General features: G+C 43.3%; 1 protein-coding gene across 5 annotated transcripts in view; it reads left to right on the top strand.

Annotated features, from left to right (window-relative positions):
- Positions 1 to 22,235, top strand: part of LOC6495015 (ran-binding protein 16) — a 454,675-nt gene that overhangs the window by 402,751 nt on the left and 29,689 nt on the right. Inside the window, exon 17 of one of the 5 annotated variants that reach the window (XR_006507740.1) lies at positions 6,098 to 6,485. The exons of the other annotated variants lie outside the window; for them this stretch is intronic. The gene's annotated coding sequence lies outside the window, so the exon portion shown is untranslated. The remainder of the gene's footprint in view (positions 1 to 6,097; positions 6,486 to 22,235) is intronic. 5 annotated transcript variants of the gene reach the window in all.

The raw sequence follows: 22,235 nt of genomic DNA, 5'->3' as shown, positions 1-22,235 counted from the left end.
GCCCTTGGCGGCCTTCCCTTGGTCGTTCTCAGCAAACGCTTCTCGCTGCGATTGCCGTACTAGTGCGCGCTCAGCTTCAGCGCACTCCATCGACGTCAGTCCGTGATCCTCTCCATCGTATCGCAATCCACGGCACCGACGAATAAATCTGAGCACCCATGCGGTGCTCCTCAACAGTCGATTGTATTTCGAGAATCTCTGCAGGGATATGAAATTCACCATGACCAAAGCAAACTCACATTTCATTTCCTCTTCGTCGGGCGTCGGAGGGATCCACCCCTCGCTCGATCTTGGCCAGCTCTCCTCTGGTCCTCGTAGAAATGGTGGACCGCTTAGCCATCTCGAACCGATGCTCAGGTCCACGGCCTTGCGCGGCCTCGTCGCGTCGTCTGCCACGTTTTCGCCAGACGGAATCCATCTCCACTGGGACGCCTCCGTGGATTCCAAGATCTCCGCCACTCGATTACCGACGAACTGTTTGTATCTCCGGTGGGTGCTGCTTATCCAGTGCAACACAGTCTTAGAGTCCGTCCATAATACGCAGCTGCTGATCGCCACACCGTGCTCTTGCTTGACGGTGTCCATCAGTCTCGTGCCCAATACTGCTGCCTGAAGTTCCAGTCGCGGGATCGACATAGTCCTCATCGGAGCGCATTTCGTCTTGGAGCTTATGAAATGCGCCTGCACGTCTCCGTTCTCGTAAGTGGCCCGCCAATAGGCCGCTGCTGCGAGCGCCGACTGACTGGAGTCCACAAAGATGTGCAGCTGTAGCATCCGCACGCGTCCACCGCCGAAGTAGTAGCGCGGACATCGGAACTCTTCGATCTTCCTCATTCCTTGCCGCCAATCCTCAAAGGCTGCGGCCAAATCAGCTGGTAGCGGCTCGTCCCAGTTGACTCCTTTCCGCCAAATCTCCCTCATTAGCAATTTGGCAGTCACCATGTAGCAGCTCAGGAATCCAATCGGGTCGAACGTAGACATGACCAGGCTTAGGAACTCCCTCTTGGTAGGGACGCGTTCCCCTGTCATCACGATTCTCGGGACTCGATGATATTTGATGCCGAACTTGAAGTCATCTGTAGCCGGCTGCCAGTACATTCCTAGTACCTTCTCCTCAGCTTCGGTCTATCTGACGCTAGCGATGGATTCAAGTGGGTTCAACGTTCTGACCACACTTGGCGAACTGGAAGTAAATCGACACAAGTCAAATCCTGCATCTGCATGAATTTCTCTCACCCGTGTCGAAACGGCGATAGCTTCTTCTTCGCTGGTGAAACTGTCGACGTAGTAGTCCACGTAGTGGTATTCCTTGATGGCCAGGGCTGCTCGCGGGTCCGTGCTGCTGTACTGCGAGGCATTCACGGTCTTCACGGCTAGGAGGCACGAACTCTAAAGCGATGAGCTCACCTTTCCGCTCACCGGTCCATACACCACCCTTCCAAGTGCGGTGGCTGCTGCAAATGGTCCTCCAGATCCATTGCTTCTTGTTCTGAGGGGTATTCCAAGATGCGCATGATCCAGTCCAATTAGGATCCTCGGCGTCGCATTGTTGTACGGCTTCACAGGCAGGCGTGCATTCGCCTTCACTGCCTTTAATTCATCCCGACGCATGCTCTGCATCGGAAGGTTCAAATTGGCTACTCCGTACACGTTCTTCAGCCCATAGGGCTTTGGCTTTCCCGCTGCACTGATCTGCAGGCTGACCACTTTCGTGTGCTCTTTGGCAGATTTCCCACCAAACCATTGCACGTTCAGTTGGCGACTCTCGCCTTTCAGGTTCTGCGGATGAGTTCGTCATCGATGAGCGTGACAGACGATCCTTCATTCAGCATAGGTGTCGACCTGCGTATTCTCCCCGTACAACGTCACGGGTAGAATCCGGAATAGTAGGTGGCATCCAATCGAATCAACGCAGCTCGGGTTCCGATGCGTCAATTCCTGGAGGTCACACGTCGATCACCTTTCATCCTGCTCACGCCCCGCGTCTATAACTGCGGCTGACGTGGGACGGCTCCTCTCGTTGGAATCCACTGGTCGTGGCATTCCTCTCCGTTTGCTGCTGTCTTTGAACAGCCGTCGGTCCTGACTGCTTCTCTGGTCGCTCCTGCGGCTCCCTCTGTAACGTACAGCCGTCTAGGATGTCCAGGTGACTCGTGGAGAAGGTAGTGATGCCTCATTTGTCATCCGTAGACGTTGCATCCGCGGCTCTTCCTGCAGAACCGGGACATGTGTCCGGGCTCCAGACACGAGAGGCATAGCCTCAACTTCCTCGCACACTCGATCCGCGTCGTCGTAGAGACGCTGTTGAATTCTTTGCAGTCCCTGATCTGGTGTTGTCCCTCGCATATAGGGCAAAATCTGGGGCGGTCGGCATACCGCTTCTCCTCGCGAACACTATTCGCGTGCAGGATCCTTCGATTCGGTTGCTCCATAACAGCTTCTACGTTGCTGGGATGGATGAGCAACGGCTTCACTGCCTCGCGGGCATCGCCCTTTAGGGCTTTCACTAGCCGCTGGTTGATTTCCAATTGTGTACACTGGTAGGCTGCCGTTGCCTCCATGAACGCGCACTGGGATATTGGCCATTCCTCTGGCTGACCCTCGAAATCGGGAAGATCAGGCAATCTACGTGGCGTCCATCCAGGTATGCTCGCCGTCGCCACTTCATATGGCAGGCGCGATGGTGCAGATACCTCCAAGTTGTGTATCGGCTCCCGTGGCAGATGAACATTGATTACTTATTTTTACAACTACTTATTCTTAACCTACCGCAGTTTCTCTTCCCTCTTTCGTGATGGCGCAAATCGGTCTAATTCCGCCAAATTGTTTCCCTCTGTTTACACTTTTCTTTAGTGGGACCAAAATAACTTAAACTTAAAATACCAGCTATCGATACAAAATACTAAGGCAAATAATTTAAACTTAACTAACTATCGATAACCTAATCCGTTCCGCGACAATTATATTGATTGTTGACTTTCATTGCTTTTGCAGCGGTAGGTTTTTTTTGTCGGCTGGGGACTGAGCTTTCGTTTTACTTGGATATATCGGTGAATGCCCGTTTGGATTGTTGCTCGGGGGGTAGCCCTCTTTTGCTCTTGCAGTGGTGTCGCTTGGTTTGATTGATTGGGCTCTGCTGAGGCCGGCTGCGCTAGTGTAGGTGACACTCGCTGAGAGACAGTTACCGATGTCGCTGTTGTTGTTGTTGTGCACGATGTGGTAATCGATGTAGTAGTGCTCGTTGTAGGCAAATATAACGGAGTTGATAGAGGGTGATAGTACTGGGGAGGTGCACTGCGCACTCCAGGTTAATGCACTGCTTGTGCCTGGGAGAGCGGGAGAGCATGATCCTGCACGCTCTTCGTTTGCAACGAATGAGAAATAGGCATTGGATGACCGTCTACGCTCTGTTTCGGGAACAGAGAGCTAACTTTCGTTCATGTTCTTGGTGTTTATGTTAGGTACTGCAGGCAGATCTTATTTCTTTAAATGAATGTGCACAAGCTGTTGGTTTAATTTGTCGTGATTGCATTTCAATTTTTGAATTTAATAAATTTTGATTTTGTGTTAGTTATTGGACACTATGAGCTCGAGACTTATGTGTGTCCAAAAGCGTTCTTTCGCGATTTCTAGAGCACACCACTGTTTTCTTTTTCACTGAGTTTTCTGGTATTTGCTTAGCTGCTGGCGCCGCAGCACAGAAACACGTCCACTCTCTCTGATATTTGCACTAGTACTCTAGTACTCACTAGCAATTAGATTAACTACGTAAACATTCCCTCCTTCGTAAACAACTCCACTCTCTAAACTGTTTGTCAAATCTTGGTTATATTGTACGTCCAATTTCGCCTGATTCACTAAAGGCCGTATAACCAGTGCAGGGGAAGTGCGCCTTTTGGACACTCCTTTAGCCATCTCTTTCATAATCTGTCTGCAATTCTAAAATTCTTACCCAATAGAATGCCAATTTTTTTGTCCTTCTTCAAAGCTATGGTGCTTGTAGAACCTCGTAGAAAGTGGTTTGGGGTTAGCGCTTCTGATTCTGGCGTTTCAAGTGGTATCCTGCTGTTAAAGAGTTTCTCTATCCTCGCCAGTGCTGCTTGTAACAGAAGCTCTTGAACATGTATTCTGTTTCTTATATATCCAATAGTAAGGTTTTAACGGCTCTAATCATACGTTTCCAGGCCCATTCCATGTGGTGCGCTCTTGATTGTATAAGCGACTATTCCATCTCTAAGCGTTTATTCTCTATCTCGCTCTGCAAGATTCTTTTCATCTCCTCCTGTACTAGACGACTGGCTACTTTGAAGTTTGTTCCATTGTCGGATACAATTCGTTTGGGTACTCACCTCCTGGCAACAAACGTCTCCAACACTAGCGTGAATGCATATGTGGACTCAACTCAATTCTACTGTCCCAACTCTATGTGTACGCTCGGAATGTGAAGCATGTAAAGAGTGCTCCCCATCATTTCTCACGTCGTTTTCCCACGTTGTCTTCCAGTGGTCTAATGATATCGTTCCTGCCCATTTCCGGGCTTTCCGTTTACGTTCGTTTGTTTCGGCTCTGCTGGCATAGTCTAGCCAAGCTCTAGCTCTTAATCCAGGTATACAATATATCGCATATCGTTGACTACGACCTCATTCAGTTGGTCATTCAGAAGATTAATCTTGATCATGTGAGCTTTGAAATAAATCACTGGTCTTCTTACACATATCGGTGTTTTTCCGATCTTGTCGATACAGCCTCGAACGCGAAGAACGTGATCGGCATCTTAATATGGAGAAAACTTTCAGATCTTGTGCTTCTCCTTCCGAGTTGTTTTTTGAGCCGTTCTGTGAAGTATATTATTTACGTAATTGAGATTTTTAAATCTTGAGGCTGTTTTTGGATCTTCTGATGTCAAGTTTTTATAACAGATATGTACAAAATATCTTATCCATTATTTTAACGTCCCTCTGAGTTTTTCCCATATACGAAATCGGTAGAGGTTGATGCTTATATTCCCTTGTGTGACGTGGATATGAATCCTTTCTAGAACCATCTTGATCCTCCTTAAAATTTTGAATTCTGAGTCTATTTTGTACAGTCGATATGAGCATGTCCGTCTGTCTGTTTCTACGCAAATTAGTCTCTAAGTTTTAAAGCTATCGAGTTGAAACTTTGCACATATGCTTCTTTTGTTTGCAGGCAGTATATAAGTCGGAACGGTCGGGATCGGGCGGCTATATTCTATAGCTGTCATATAACTGAAATGCTAAATCAGAAATCCCATAACTTTGGTGCTTTTTATGTTAGATAGGACTTTCCACACATGTTATATTTGGCCAAAATATCTGTACAAAATATATGTACAATATTTCATAGGGATCGGCCGACTATATCCTAAAGCTGCCATAAAACAATCGGAATTGGCATAACTTTGGTGTTTTTTAAGCTAGAATGATGGGACTTTCTACGGATTCCATTTTGGGATCTTATTTGTTCTTCCAAATTTCATCGGGATCGGCCGACTATATCCGATGGCCGTCATATAACTGAACGATCGGAAATGGCACAACCTTAAGTGCAAGGGTATATCAGCTTCGGCTCCGCCTGAAGTTAGCTTTCCTTTCTTGTTTTAGCTTCACAATAAATTCATTTGTGATTAAAATATATGTAGAAAACGTGCCATTATGTAATATCACGTGATTTTAGACTTGACAATGAAATTTCTTTCGTGTTAGTAATCCATCACAAATCGTAGGTACGTTTGTTGGTCTGATAGGCTTTCTGCATATGTATTTGAATGTCGTCTCGAATATTGGAAAAGTGGTCTATTTGATTAAGGGTAGTGGAACCCTCATTCATTTCTTTATCAGCTGGTAATATATAAGCTAACAACGCAATGGTGATCTGAGATAAGAGAACTGCGACGAACGGCGCACGAAGACTTACGACGGGCGCTGGTTAACGGCCGCGATCTGTGCGAGTTAGGGTTACGATTAAGCTAAGCGATTAAGCTCTTATGTTAAGCAGTTCTGAGCTGAAAACCAAAGAATAAAGTCACCTCTTCTAATCGAGTGTATTATTTCGTCAATCACCGTAATATTAATAGCTGAAGCCACGACCCGGCTACCAGCTTACTAGAGGAGGTTCAGCAACATTATCGTAACTGATAGTGGCCAACACGTGGTCTCAATCGGTGCTCCGCATCGCTCCGCATTGCTACTAACTGCAGAGGCACCTACCGGGTGACCGGCCGTTCTAGGCAGCAACTTGTCGCAACGGTGCAACAGAACCAACACATCCGTGAATAGCATATGATATTCTATTATCTTATTTGGCGCCCAACCGTGTCGAAGACTCCGACAAGATCTCCAAGCCTCGAAGACGTGAGGAAAAATAAAATCATCATCTTAAACCTGGAACCCTAGGATCGGGCGGACTGCTCTAGACTGCACAGAAGACTGTGAAAAAAAGAAGGAAAACTTTCATAGATTTATGTAAGTGAAACCTTTTTTATTAACTGCCAGAAAAAAATTAAAAGAATCGATAATAAAATTTAATTATTTGTGGTATTTCTTGTAAAACATTTATTTTTGAAAACAGTGTCGGCATCAAAGTCAAGAAGTTAGAGTAATTTATTTCTTGTCTTTTCTAAACGCTTAGCTTAGCGCCTAGCTTGGCGACAGTTTAACTTTTTTTTTTTGTGTGTTGTTCGCTCGCTGGCGTTTGGTCTTGATAGCGATTGTATGAGTGATTCCGATTCTGAAGACTTGGTTGTTTTACTAAGTAATCTTGCTTTATTCGCTTTATCAGAAGAGGCGGCCGAACTTATAGTACAGAAAAAACAAAATATGGATCCACAACAACTGCAGGCAATCAAAAATGCAGCGGTTTCGGTCGCATTGCAGGTTCGAAGAGAAATTGAGGGAAGTCATTGATAGGGTTAGCGCTGCCAGAGTATCTGTCCTTAATATTGCAGTATACTTGCCTATTGCTGTATCCAGTAATGTAATTTGGCCTTGATGTGGTAAAAGCATTGCCAAAGTTTGATGGGTCACAGGGAAAATATGTTTCTTGGCGACAGGCAGCACTAGCATCATATGAGTTGTTCAGACGGTTTGACGGTAGTTCTAAACATTATCAGGCTGTTCTCATAATCCGTGACAAGATAAGGGGATCTCTTTTTCGCACAGTTCGCACAGTTTTATGAGGAGGTTATGACACTCCTTACAAATAAAACAACTATGACATATGAGACTGGCATTGCCCGATATATTAATGATAAGTATAGGGCTGATGCCCTACGTGTATTTATGGCTCAGGAAATATATGCAAACCACGAGAATTATGCACACAGTATGCCAGGTCCGTAGAGGACAAACATCATAGACAGGCTCATAGTCGTCCATTACAAAGGATTCCAACCACGAACAGACCCTATGGGCACGAACAGGCTATACCGACTGGCCGGATGTCTAGGACCTTTTTTAGACCACGATTGACAGCCATCCTCACCTAATAAAAATAGAAAAGCTCCGGTGGCTCATTTCATGCCTACGGGAGTCAGCCTTGGAGACGGTGAGAACGCTGGAAATTACTGACGTGAACTACGATGTGGCCCTTGACCTATTGCGCAATCGTTTTAGTAATCGGCGTTTAATTTTCCAGTCTCACATCAACGAGATCCTGCAGCTTCGTGTGGTAGAGCCACGGTCTGTTGCTACTTTGCGGGAGCTTTCGGATCGGTTCAATGGGCATATGCCAGCTCTCATGAGTTCTGGATTAGCTGCCGAGATCCAAGGATGCTTTCTCATCCAGATTATCCTCCAGAAGTTGGACTCTCTCGCCGGAAAAAACGACAGCCTTCCATCTTGGGAGTCCATAAACCGATTCTTGGAGGAAGGTGCCGGACTCTTGAATTTGTTGACTTTTCTTTGGATGCATATCCACCAGGTAACCAAGTGGGTCGAGGTAGATCTTCGAATAACCGTTCGTCGTGCATGGTTACTAAAGTCCGTACAGCTCTATGCGCTCTGTGTGCTGTTTTGGCGAACGCGCTTCCTACCTCCTTGTCCAAGCTTCATTGCCTTGCCAATAAGTCAACGGTACGACGAAGTGCGACGGCTGACCCGCTGTTTTGTTAGTTTGGAGGATGGTCATTTTGCACGCGGATGTTCAGCTTCCCGTTGCCCAACGTGCAGTCGCCGACATTATGCCTTGTTGTACCATTGCGGGCAACTGTTCAGCCCTAACAATTCCCCATCAGTACATGGCTTGGTTTGCACCGGTGGTGTTGCTGTTGCTACCCCACCTTCCCAGTCAATCAACACCGTCTTGTCTTAGGATTGCCATACTGAAGTGCTTCTGCCAACCGCCAATATCCTCATCCGTGGTCGATCAGGCGCCTTCCTGCCTTGCAGAGTCTTATAGGACTCTGGTTCATAAGTTCACCTTATCGTCCTTGCCTCACCTCGCCGGTCTCGGCGGCACTGAGTTTGCTACAGATGGATCCTCCGTTAATGCGTGTGTGAAGTCTCTACTAACCACATATTCTGCGAACCTAGAGGCGGTTATAGTTTCTCATATTGCGGACAGTCAGCCCAGCCTTAAAATTGATATTTCGAAATGGAATATTCCTCACGACGTAGTTCTGGCTAATCCAAACATCCACAGACGGCAGGGTGTGGAAATGCTAATTGAAGCCAGCCTGTTCCCCCGACCCCGACCCCGACTACTAACAATAACCCCCCCCTTACAAAAATAATATTGGGTTTAGGTAAACAAGGCACCGGCGCCTCGGGATCGCCTAATAAACGCTTATTAGTCGATTTTAGAAAATTAAATTTGAAAACTATTGCCGGTAGATACCCAATTCCGAGTATAAATATGATACTGTTGAATCTGGAGGGGGCCAAACTTTTCACTACCCTCGACTTTACGTCCAGATATCACCAGATAGAACTTGCGGAATTGGAAAGGGAGAAAACTTCTTTTTAAGTCAATGGAGGCAAATAAGAGTTCTGCCGCTTACCTTTCGGCCTCAAGCATTTTTCAAAGAACAATAGACAATGTTTTACGGGAGAAAATAGGAAGGATCTGTTACGTCTATGTAGATGACTTTATCGTCTTTTCAGAGACTGAAGATTTTGGCCATATTACGGTGGTATTAAAGGCATTTCGGTGAGCTTCGATAAGAACCAATTATTCGATAAGCGCATTTGACAAGCTAAGTAATATCCTCGCTTCATAGGACGTTATCCTTCATTACCCAGATTTTACGCGACCATTTGAATTGACAACTGAATTAAATTATGCCACGAAGGAAAGGGAGCTACAAGCAATTCTATGGGCCTTGGATAGTCTTCGTCACTACCTCTATGGGAAAAGTGGCAAACATATTCACGGACCATCAGTCCCTTATATTTGCGGTCCCTAATAAGAATCCTAATTCAAAACGCAAGCGCTGGAAGGACCACAAGCTTGGGAAAGAAAACTGTGAGGCGGACACTTTTTCGCGACAAGGTATTAACACTTTGCAAAGCTCAGTGGAGTCAGATCGAACCACTTTTCACAGTAAAGAGTCATTAACCATATTGGAGGAGGGATCCACGTCAAATAAGCAACTATTTATAGTGTTTGATACTAAGACTCGCCATCAAATTGATTTTTCTCATTGGAAGACATTAATGGACTTAATGAAAGACATAGTAACGTCGTGAATGCCATACATTGTAAGCTTCCAGTCTTGGCCCGTATTCAAAATAATCTCGTTCGGCTCTTCCCGGCCACTAAATTTTGGTATTGCAAGGTGGCGGACGTTATCCAACCGGACGACCAAAAAGAAATACTAGATGTGGAGCATATTTGGGCTCACAGAGCGACTCAGGCGAATATTAGACAAGTGCTGCTTGACTATTATTTTCCAAAAATGGTTAAAATAGTGGCCGAAATCGTTATAAACTTCAGGATTCTGTTATAAACTGTAAGAATAATGCGATAATGCGATAATGAGGCATCGTTTAATTCGGAAACTATACGATCCATGCTGAATAACACAGGCCAACAGCAAAAAATCTCCACGCATAATTTCACCTGCTCCATAACCTTTAAGCTCCACTGAACCAAAGTCTAGAACAAACATAGGTTCTATCACCCACAGTTTCCGTGGTACACCTAAGAGAAGAAATTGATCAAATTTTACCATATATTGAATTATGTAGGCCGTGTAATTGCGATGACCATCATTGTTTCTAGTACATACCATTTTTGAAATGTATGTGTACCACTTCAGCGCGTGGCTACATGCGAGGATGATCGGCATGGAGGTTGTCCAATTTGTGGAGGACAACATGCTACGACGGCTTGCAGGGAGTTCATCAGAGCTTCGTGAAGAGGCATCGGCTCTGCTTCACATGCTTATGGCGTGGTCATTCGGCCAGATCCTGCGATGTGCATGACGAGTGCCAGATCAACGGGTGCCGCAGATTGCATCACCGTCTGCTACATGGAGCGGACGAAAGGCGAAGATGACCGGAGCAGATGGCTTCAGGCGCCACAACGGAGGTAACCAGCAGTCGGCAGTTTCCAGACGCAGCCCGGACAGGAGGCCTGCGCCACGGGGTGGTTACAGGGATCACGAGAGGAGCCAGCTGTCGACTGTCCTAAGAAACAGTCTGGAGAGAAGGGCCCCGCAGCCAGCGGAGGCACCCGTGCAGAGGAATTTAAGCATCGACGTCGAAGAAGGCCGACTTTTGTTCCGTATACTGCCAGTAACGCTGTACGGAGCTGGCCGCTAGGTGGACACATACGCGCTCTTGGATGAAGGATCCTCCGTCATGATGTTCGACGACGAGCTACGGAGGGATCTGGGAGTGCGAGGCGAACATCGACAGCTAAATATCCAATGGTTTGGAGGAAGGGCCAGCAGGGAGCCCACCAATGTGGTGAGCCTGGAGATAAGTAGAGCTGGGAAGCCCCCTCGCCACCCCTTAAGGAACGTGTACGCCGTTTCGAGCTTGAGTCTGCCGATGCAGACGTTATGTCGACGAGACGTCCAGAACCTGCATAAGGATTCGCGACTGCCGATGAAGCCCTACAGCAACGTGGTGCCGAAGTTGCTCTTCGGACTATACCATGGACATTTGGGATTGCCCCTTAGAACGAGGCGGTTCGCCAGAGAGGACCGTATGTGGCCGCAACCGAGCTTGGATGGGTTGTGTTTGGGCCAGTAAGTGGACAATCGACTACGCTGTCACCGAGGTCCTGCCTTCTAGCCGTGTCAATGGACGATACGATGGAAAAGATGGTGGAGGACTACTTCGAGATGGAAAGCTTTGGTGTGAAGCTCGCGCCACCGGTCACAGCCACCAACGACGGGCGGGCCCAAAGTATCCTCGAAGACACCACGGTGAAAGTGGGGCGTCGCTATCAGATGGGATTTCTCTGGAAGGACGACCTCGCTGTGCTGCCACAGAGCTACGAGATGCGCACAGACTGATCAAAGGCGAGAAGAAGTTGAAGCACAACGGGCAGTTGGCGCTGTAATACGATCGGATCATCAATAATTACGTGTCCAAAGGATATGCAAGAAAGCTGCAGCCGGATGAGGTCGCGGTGAAGAGTGACAAGCTGTGATATTTGCCACATTTTCGTGTTGAAAACCCGAACAAGCCCGGTAAGGTCCGGCTTGTGTGCATCGCGATATGTTGCATTTTACGCATCGATGACGCCGAATGAATCCCAAAGAGCGAATTTACCAAGGAGGCTCCCGGACTTGCCTGTATTTGGAGGGCAGCCCGAGGAGTGACCCATCTTTAATTGTGCATTTGTGGAGACGACCCAAGCGTACAACTGCCAGAGGTTGTTGAAGGCGCTGAAGGATGAAGCTCGCGAGACAGTGAAGTCTCTGCTGATTCACCCTGCGAACGTCAGCGCCGTTATGGAGCAGCGGCGCTTTAGGTTTGGCCGACCGGAGAAGCTTATACGCAGCCAGCTGAACAGCGTGCGAGAGGTGCCGCCGATTTCGGAGCAGCACCTGGCGAGGATCGTTCCCTTCGCAAGTTCTCCGAGTGAGTAACCTCACGGCCTTCTTGCAGTCGGCGAAGGCGGTGCAGTGGGAGCTTGTGGCAAAGCTTCCTACGAGCAAGCGAGTGGATTGGGCCAGACACGCTGCGTCGATCGAGCCCTTTCCCACTGTAGCGGACTTCAGCGCGTGGCTACAGGAGTACGCAAACATCGTGTGTACGATTTTGGACAGCGAGGGAAAGGAGCCGAGGCGTCGAGTTCTACATGCGAGCGTCGACCAGTACGGATACGAGCAGCGGGATGATCGGCATGGAGGTTGTCCAATTTGTGGAGGGCAACATGGTACGACGAGCTACAGGGAGTTCATCGGAGCTTCGCCACCGGGCAGGTGGAGCATGGTGAAGAGGCATCGGCTCTGCTTCACATGCTTACGGAGTGGTCATTCGGCCAGATCCTGCGATGTGCATGGCGAGTGCCAGACCAACGGATGCCGCAAATTGCATCACCGTCTGCTACATGGAGCGGACGAAGAGCGCAGATGGCCAGAGCAGTGAGGTGGCTTCAGGCGCCACAACGGAGGAAACCAGCAGTCAGCAGTTTCCAGACGCAGCCCCGACAGGAGGTCTTCGTCACGAGGTGGTTACAGATACTGCCGAGGTGGCTCCCGAGAGGAGCCAGCAGTCGACTGTCCCCAGAAACAGCCTGGAGAGAAGGGCCCCGCAGCCAGCGGAGGCGCCCGTGCAGAGGAATCTAAGCATCGAGGCCGACTTTTGTTCCATATACTGCCACATGCCATACGCGCTCTTGGATGAAGGATCCTCCGTCACGATGATCGACGACGAGCTACAGAGGGATCTTGGAGTGCGAGGCGAACAGCGACAGCTGAACATCCAATGGTTTGGAGGAAGGGCCAGCAGGGAGCCCACCAATGTAGTGAGCCTGGAGATAAGTGGAGCTGGGAAGCCCACTCGCCACCCGTTGAGGAACGTGAACGCCGTTTCGAGCTTGAGTCTGCCGATGCAGACGTTATGTCGACGAGATGTCCAGGGCGTGCATAAGGATTCGCGACTGCCGATGAAGCCCTACAGCAACGTGGTGCCGAAGTTGCTCATCGGACTGGACCAAGGACATTTGGGATTGCCACTTAGGGCGAGGCGGTTTGCTGGAGAGGGACCGTATGTGGACCGTTGGGCCGGTAAGTGGACAATCAATGATTTTATTTATTGGGTTCTCTCTTTATGAGTCTAACAATAAGGTTGCAAATCTTAAAATAATACGTTAACTAACAGTTTAATTTAACTGAATAGAGACTACATGGTCCTAATAATTAGCGCTGGATTGGATGATGATGGTGGATGATTGAACAGATGGTGGAGGACTACTTCGAGATGGAAAGCTTTGGTGTGAAGCTTGCGCATGGCGCACAGATGGCTGATCAATGTCGAGAAGAAGTTGAAGAGCAACGGGCAGTTGACGCTGGAATACGATCGGATCATCAAGGATTACGTGTCCAAAGGATATGCAAGGAAGCTGCAGCCGGATGAGGTCGCGGTGAAGAGCGACAAGCTATGGTACTTGCCATATTTTGGTGTCGAGAACCCGAACAAGCCCGGTAAATTCGGCACTGGACAAGGGGCCTTAGCACTAGTCCCCTTGCCAGCCGTGCTCTTCCACTTCAGGGAAGGAGCAGTCGGAGTCTGCGGTGACATCAAGGAGATGTTCCAGGTGCTGATCCGACAGATGGTAACGACGATCGAGACCCGGATGTTTACGAGGTGAACGTAATGGCGTTTGAAGCAGCCTGCTCGCCGAGCACTGCGCATTACGTGAAGACGGTGAATACCCTGAAGTTTCGGGATTCAGATCCGAGGGCGGTCAAGGCCATCATCGACCACCATTACGTCGATGACTACATGGACAGTTTCGCTACGGAGAGCGGATGCTGGATTCGAATTATGCCAGTTTTCATCCAGCTCACCCATCGTGGAAGCGGCGTTGGGACCACCTGGACAGGTCAAGAGCGTCGGATGGGGTGAGGCTGAGCAGAAGAACCTTGGAATGCGTTCGCCGGTAGCAACGGATGACTTCAGATTCAACGTGGAGTATCATCGAGTGCCAAAAAGCATAAATTTGGTGTTTTTTAATCTAGAATGATGAGACTTTTTGTTCGGATTTCATTTTGGGAAAAGTAATCCGATTTGCTAAATTTCAGTTAGACAGATGGGACTTGGTACAAATATTATTTTGAACAAAATAATAGCGGAAAAATATTAAACCAACTTTCCTTCACAGAAGAAAATACTTCTCTTCTTTCATGGAATTTATATTAAAACAAGAAAGGAAAGCTAACTTCGGGCGGAGCCGATATACTCTTGCAATTAAGGTTGTGCCATTTCCGATCGTTCAGTTATATGGCGGCTATCGGATATAGTCGGCCGATCCTGATGAAATTTGGCAGCAGAAAAAACACTAAAGTTATGCCAATTCCGAACATTCAGTTATATGGCAGCTATAGGATATAGTCGGCCGATCCTTATGAAATTCGGCAAATCAGATTATTTTGTCCAATATAGAATCTGTGCCAAGTCCCATCATTCTAACTTAAACATGAAAGAAAAGCTAACGTCGGGCCTAGCCGAAGGTGATATACCCTTGCAGTTAGGTAGCTGCTTATATTATTATATATATATCTGACCGTATATAGTTGATCATTATGAAAGTTTCACCATAAAATCAGTTTTCTACAAAAAATTTTGGAAACAGCCCCAAGCATTTTTAAAACTAGCAAGGTTCTTCCATTTCCGATGGTTCAGTTATATAGCAGCTATAGGATATAGTCGGTTTGCGTAGAAACAGACAGACCGACAGGCGGACATGCTCATATCGACTAAGGAGGTGATCCTGATCAAGAATATATTTATAGGGTCTGAGATGTCTCCTGAAGTGCGTTGCACATTTTTGACCAAAATTATAATATCCTCTTCAAGGGTATAAAAACCTCTTGACGAGGTAAAATAACGGTGGCGACCCCGCATACCACGCTCAAAATATCTGATATCAATTCTGGTTACGAATAAATGCAATATGTCTAAAAAAAATCATACATTAAAAATATTCTTACCCAGCACATGTTTATATGGTTTATTGTTATTTTTACTCGTGCCGAATAATAATATTTTTAATGTATACATTTTTATACCCTTGCAGAGGGTATTATAATTTTGGTCAAAAGTGTGCAACGCAGTGAAGGAGACATCTCCGACCCTATAAAGTATATATATTCTTGATCAGGATCACCTCCTGAGTCGATATAAGCATGTCCGTCTGTCCGTTTGTCCGTCTGTCTGTCTGTCTGACTGTTTCTACGCAAACTAGTCTCTCAGTTTTAAAGCTATCGAGTTGAAACTTTGCACACACCCTTCTTTCTGTTGCAGGCAGTACATAAGTCGGAACGGCCGGGATCGGTCGACTATATCCTATAGCTGCCATATAACTGATTGATCAGAAATGCCATAACTTCGTTGTTTTTTAAGATAGAGGGTTGGGATAGAGGGTTGGGACCACAGATGTTATATTTGATCAACATATCTTATGTACAAAATTTCATAAGGATCGGCCGACTATATCCTATAGCTGTCATACAACGATCGGAATTGGCATAACTTTGGTGTTTTTTAATTTAGAAAGATGGGACTTGGTACAGATTCTATTTTGGACAAAATAATGTGATTTGCCAAATTTCATAAGGATCGGCCGCCTTTATACGATCTGCTATATATCTAATAATATAATATGCGTGGCGCCACCTAGCGGACTGCGACTGAACTGCAAGGGTATATCAACTTCGGCTCCGCCCGAAGTTAGTTTTGTTTATATATGTTTATTTCATTTATTCGTCGGATAGGGATGATTGAGGTACCAATCGACGCGTATTTTGGAGCAGAATCTGTTTCGATACAATTATTTTGTCTGGTGACTCCAATGTCCCCTCTATCTCTTATTTAGTAAATCAAAAGTTTTTGACATTGACGCAAATTTCTCCCAAGTCAAACTACTTTTGGCTAATGCTTGGATAAAATCCCTCTAATGGAAACAATACCTTTCATTTCGAATACTCATTCAGATTGAACGCACACAGAAAGTTTTTAGTTCTTTAGCTATATAGTGTCTTCACGCGCCTGCTACAAGCAAGGCATGCGTGTAGCAATCTAGCGGACTGTGATAACTTCTAATCAAGTAGGGTGAGCCAATTCCTGAATCTCTTCTTGTTAGGTTTGTTAACAGTTTGAGTTCCACTTGCTGAGTGATCTGCGTCTCATTTCTTTTAGTTTGATCCCACTTGTTCTGGTTATAATTTTTATTTTGATAATTATTATCGCCTTGATTATAACCGTTACTTCCCCTGTTCTGAACCTGGATAAACTCGTCTAATTTGCGAAATAAACCCTCAATTTGTTGCCTTCTAAAGGCTGAACTATAACCGTTGCATTTGGTAGGTCAGATGGATTCATTGCGAAAATAATAGCCGCATTTTTGGCATTCATTGCCAAATTTCATATATTTCCCCATGGCTATTTCCGCTGATTCTCTCCAGCTTACTTATTAATCTTCTTCAAAGGTATTCTTTTACAGATTTTATGATATCATAAGACGTGTCGCAATTAACTTTTGGATCTATAACCTCTATCTTCAAATCTTCAACCTTCAACCTTTTATGAGAAAGCTGCAACCTAAAGTTTACGATCTCCTCCTTTAATGGATTTAATTCAAAATATACAATTTTTTTTTATTAAATATCCTACATTAAACGGTGTATTGTTTGAAAACCCCTGATTTTTTGTCTGTTCTAGAGACGGATTCATATGTGGCCTTATATTATCCGTTCCAGCTTGACTGGTTGATGGTTCTGACATTTTGAGAACTTTTTTTGACATCAGAAATTTTTTGTTTTTATAACTCCTTATCTCCTCCTTATATCCTTATATCTCCTTATCCTTGGGAAAGAAGTATATGTGCATTGAAATTATAAAAAAAAATATATAATAATTTTATTATGTTTTTGATTAAATTTATTTATATTGATCAACAAAAAAATAACTTAACAAATAAAAAAAATAAAATAACTTCCTTTCTTAATAAAAATTTGATTAATTCGATTAGGCATTGAAGTTGCCTAGGTTTTTAGAGTTGTCAGATTAATTTGATCCCATTCCTTGATTAAAGCATTTTTAAGGTCATTAACTGTGGCGACCGGGATCGGTCAACTATATCCTTTAGCTGCCATATGACTGATTGATCGATTCCACAAGTTTGGTGTTAGACTTTGGTGATTTTAACTTTTAAATTAGATGGATGAGACATTTTGGGCAACCATATCCGATCTGCCAAATCTCAAAGGCAATTTTTAACCTTGCTATTTTTAAAGACGCTTGGGGCTGTTTCCAAAGATTTTATTAGAAAATTGATTAAATGGGGAAATTCTCATAAGCATCGGACAACTATATACGATCCGGTATATAAATTATATTATAATATTTATATAATAATATAAATTTTCTACATAACTGCTAAGATATCATCATCATCGGCTCCTCCTAAAGTTAGCTTTCTTGTTGTTTTTAAACATTAAGGTACAGTAATGGTGTAATATTTTTACTCCCAACAGTATTAAAAGACCAGAAAGGACGGGTAAAATAACCGAAAATGCATCTAAATCATTTGTTTACAAACTTTTCTAAGTTTCAATTTTAATTCAAATTCATTTTTCAACAAACACATTACACATTACTACAGTGATTCTGAACTTTTAAAGTGACATAGTAGAAATTGTTTATCTGGTCAAATAAAACACTAAATTTTCGTCTTTTATTCGTATATTGCGGATTTTGACGCCATTGCTTCGGTACAACTTCAAAAAATTCTGTCTTTCATGCCACAAAACAATGTTGTCTCGTTAATACTGAATAAAACGATCCAAATTTTATTAAAAAATTGTTAAACTTGTTGAAGTTAGTTATAAGTTAGTCTTAAGTTGATCACGACTCAGAGCAGAGTTAATTAAAGAATTAATAAAGTTATTAAATATACTATAAACATAAACCTCCGTATAATAATTAAACAACAAAATACCAACTGAGAAAGTTGGCAATCAACACTAAACTGGTGATGAGGATACCAAATATCGACAACTATAAACTCTAAAATTTCGTTTTTCAATACTATATTCTACATTAACACAGAAATAATCATAGTATTGGACATTTCTAAATACTAGGCGGACACGTGCTAAAAGCACTTTACGTTACACGCATAATAAAATAAGAAAGAAGAACTTAGAGACGGTAAACTAAAAGCTTATCTTACCGCTACGGCTGGAAACTGTGAACAAGGTGATCGATGTGAAGCAACAATTGACAAACCGTGGTTCCAAAGCATAAAACATAAATTAAAACTTTTTCCTGTCTGGGTAATTTACACAGAAATAAGTTAGAAATGGATGCTACTAGAATAAATGCGTTTAATTTAACTTTGAACTGCTTGAAAAATGTACACGACTTTGATGGCACCGATGTTAACCAATTGCCAGACTTTATTTCGCAAATCGAAGAAATTATTCCAATGCTCGCCGATTACAACGATGCAACAGGAAAAATCTTATTCGGCTTTGTACGAAATAAATGTGTAGGAGTATCAAGACCAGTTATTCAATGGTACGGTAAAATCGAAAATGTTGATAAACTCAAAGAAATGTTGCTGAAAAACTTCGGGGAAAAAGAAAAAAGCGATAACTTAATGGACATACTTAAAGTGTGTAGGGTAGACGGTACAATAGAACAATATTATGATAAAATTAACGATGTTTCAAATCGCTTGCATAATCGTATACTTAACCAGAATTGCTTTGCGAGTATTTAGAGACAACTTGCCAGAGCCGACTTAGACTATGATTTTCGCTATTAACCCCGAAACACTAGATGAGGCTTATAAAATCATCGAGGATGCTAGACATCATAATTATACATACGTTTTACGGACCTTTCCGGAGAGTTAATAAAAATAATAAACCAAACTATAGGTAAAATTTCAGCGATGATAATCAAAATTTTAATGAGCAACTAGTACTTCAGACGGACGATTCTAATAAAGGCCAGCAAAACCACTTCAAACCCGGCAATAATAAATTCAGTACCAACTCAAGGTTCAAAGGTAGCAAAAAACAGGCAAAAGACACTACAGCTAGCGCATGCTCAAAAATGTCAACAAGTAGCCGAAAAAGCCAGTCCTCTTGCCAAAATAAACTTTCTTCGGAACCAATGGAAATTAATCAATCGAGTGGAAATTTTCAATCGGTAGGGTCAGAAGATTACCCTATATAGAAATTAAAACTCACGTTAGGACACTACTTTTCGTGATAGATACTGGAGCAGAGTTCAGCAAAATTCATTAACAAAAACGTCTGTAACCCATAATGGAAAACCAATGTTGATATAAAAATAAAAGCTTTAGGAAACGAAATTAAAATAAAATATTATGTAGATTCCCATAGTTTAAAGAATTTAATATAAACAAGAAAGGAAAGCTAACTTCGGGCGGAGCCGAAGTTTATATACCGTTGCAGTTGAGTCGCAGTCCGCTAGGTGGCGCCACGCATCTTATATTATTAGGTATATAGCGGATCGTATATAGTTGGCCGATCCTTATGAAATTTGGCATATCGAATTATTTTGACAATAGAGGAATCCATTGAAACTCCCATCTTTCTAACTTGAAAAACAACGAAGTTATGGCATTTTCGATCAATCAGTTATATGGCAGCTATAGGATATAGTCGACCGATCCCGGCCGTTCCGACTTATATACTACCTGCAAGGAAAAGAAGGATGTGTGCAAAGTTTCAACTCGATAGCTCTAAAACTGAGAGATTAGTTTGCGTAGAAACCGACAGACAGTCGGGCAGACAGACAGACGGACATGCTTATATCGACTCAGGAGGTGATCCTGATCAAGAATATATATACTTTATAGGGTCGGAGATGTCTCCTTCACTGCGTTGCACACTTTTGACCAAAATTATAATACCCTCTGCAAGGGTATAAAAACTATTGGTGTGAATTCCTCGAATTTAATTTTCATTAAAACTTTGATGGGCTAATAGGAGGGAATCTTCTAAACGATTTAAATGCCGTCATAGATTATCCTGACAGGAAGTTAATAATTAATAACGTCACTCTAAAACTTTTTATACAAGACGACATTAATATAACACGCAAACTTATAACTCTTAATAACTCAACCCAAAAAATCGATATCAATCAGGAATCAAAAGCTTTGCTAGAAGAGCTTGTACATGAATATGATTGCCTCTTTTATAGGAACTACCAAAACATAAACCCTTAATAACGAAGTTAAATATAGCATTAAAACAAGAAACGATATTCCATGTTACTCAAAAGCTTACAAATATCCTGAGATCCAAACTGAGGAGGTTAACAGACAAATAGACGAGATGCTCGAGCTAAGAATAATACAGGCCGACAATTTCCAACTTTTTTTTTCCTCCACGCATAGTTTTACCTGCTCCATCACCTTTAAGCTCCCCTGAACCAAATTAATTTGGATTTAAGGGAAAACTTGAAATAATTTTATTCAATTTTTAATAGGCGGGTAAACTAGATTTTCGACAATTAAATTGGAGTTTTTAATCTTATATTTTCAAAAAGTCATGGCTATCTACAATTTCTGTAAAGCTTTGCTAAACAAGCTGAAGCTGCAATAGATACGTTTTGAACATAGAAACAGTTTTAGATAGCCATGACTTTTTAAAAATATGAGATTAAAAACTCATATTGTTTATATATCAATATCATCTTGTTTAACTAACAATAATAAATTCGATAAAATTATTTCGAGTTTTCCCTTAGTTGAGTAGCAGTCCGCTAGGTGGCGACACGCATATTATATTATTGGATATATAGCGGATCGTATATAGTCGGCCGATCCTTATGAAATTTGGCGTATCGAATTATTTTGCCCAAAGAGGCAAAATAAATTGAAACTCCCATCCTTCTAACTTGAAAAACAACCAAGTTATGGCATTTCCGATCAATCATTTATATGGTAGCTATAGAATATAGTCGGCCGATCCTTATGAAATTCGACAAATCAGATTGTTTCTCCCAAAATATGATCTGTACCAAATCCCATCTTTCTAACTTAAAAAACACCAAAGTTATGCCAATTTCGATCGTTCTATGTCAGCTATAGGATATAGTCGGCCGATCCTTATGAAATTTTGTACATAAGATATTTTGGTCAAATATAACATGTGTGGAAAGTCCCAACTTAAAAAACACCAAAGTTATGGCATTTCTGATCAATCAGTTATATGGCAGCTATAGGATATAGTCGACCGATCCCGGCCGTTCCGACTTATATACTGCCTGCAAAGGAAAGAAGGGTCGGAGATGTCTCCTTCACTGCGTTGCACACTTTTGACAAAAATTATAATACCCTCTGCAAGGGTATAAATATAAGTATATCAAAATATTAGTTATATTGATGTAACATTATATATATATTCAATAGTAAATTATAAATCAATAATTAATTATTAATATTACATTTTTAATATATTTATATATAAGTATATCTGCATATAAAAACGCAAAATATCGAAATACCTAGGGAGGAAAAAAAAATATATTTATAAATGTCAAAGAAAACGAATACTAACCCTAAACCTGTATGCTATGACTTAGGAGCCTCCCCGAGATTCGAGAAAAAGAAACTCTAAGCCCGATTTTAAACATGGATACCCCCTCCCATACCGATTCCGGTAGACCATTGATCCCTACGATTAGCACCATGACCAGTCTGTCCACAACCCTGAAACCAACTGACCTCTTCGCTTTCATCAACCAACTGCCTACGTACGATAGACCACCAGGAAACTTAGAAAGTTTTATCGAAAGTGTCGAGGAGATAATTATGTTGCGACCAGTCGCCCTATGGCGTGTTACTCTTACGGACAATCAGAAATAAAATCTAAGGAAAAGCCAATTTGGCACTTACGCTGTCAGGAGCTAAATTAGAATGGGATAATATAAAAAATAATCTTAGGAAAATTTACGCACCAAAAAAGACTGTGGCAATGCTTATAAGGTATATACAAACATTCCCTCAAGACTCCACGGTAGGAAAGTTATACTTTGGAATTGCTCGAC

The sequence above is a fragment of the Drosophila ananassae genome, chromosome XR (genome assembly GCF_017639315.1).
Source record: "Drosophila ananassae strain 14024-0371.13 chromosome XR, ASM1763931v2, whole genome shotgun sequence".
Classification (NCBI taxonomy): domain Eukaryota; kingdom Metazoa; phylum Arthropoda; class Insecta; order Diptera; family Drosophilidae; genus Drosophila; species Drosophila ananassae.
This window is presented reverse-complemented; position numbering and strand designations above follow the sequence as displayed.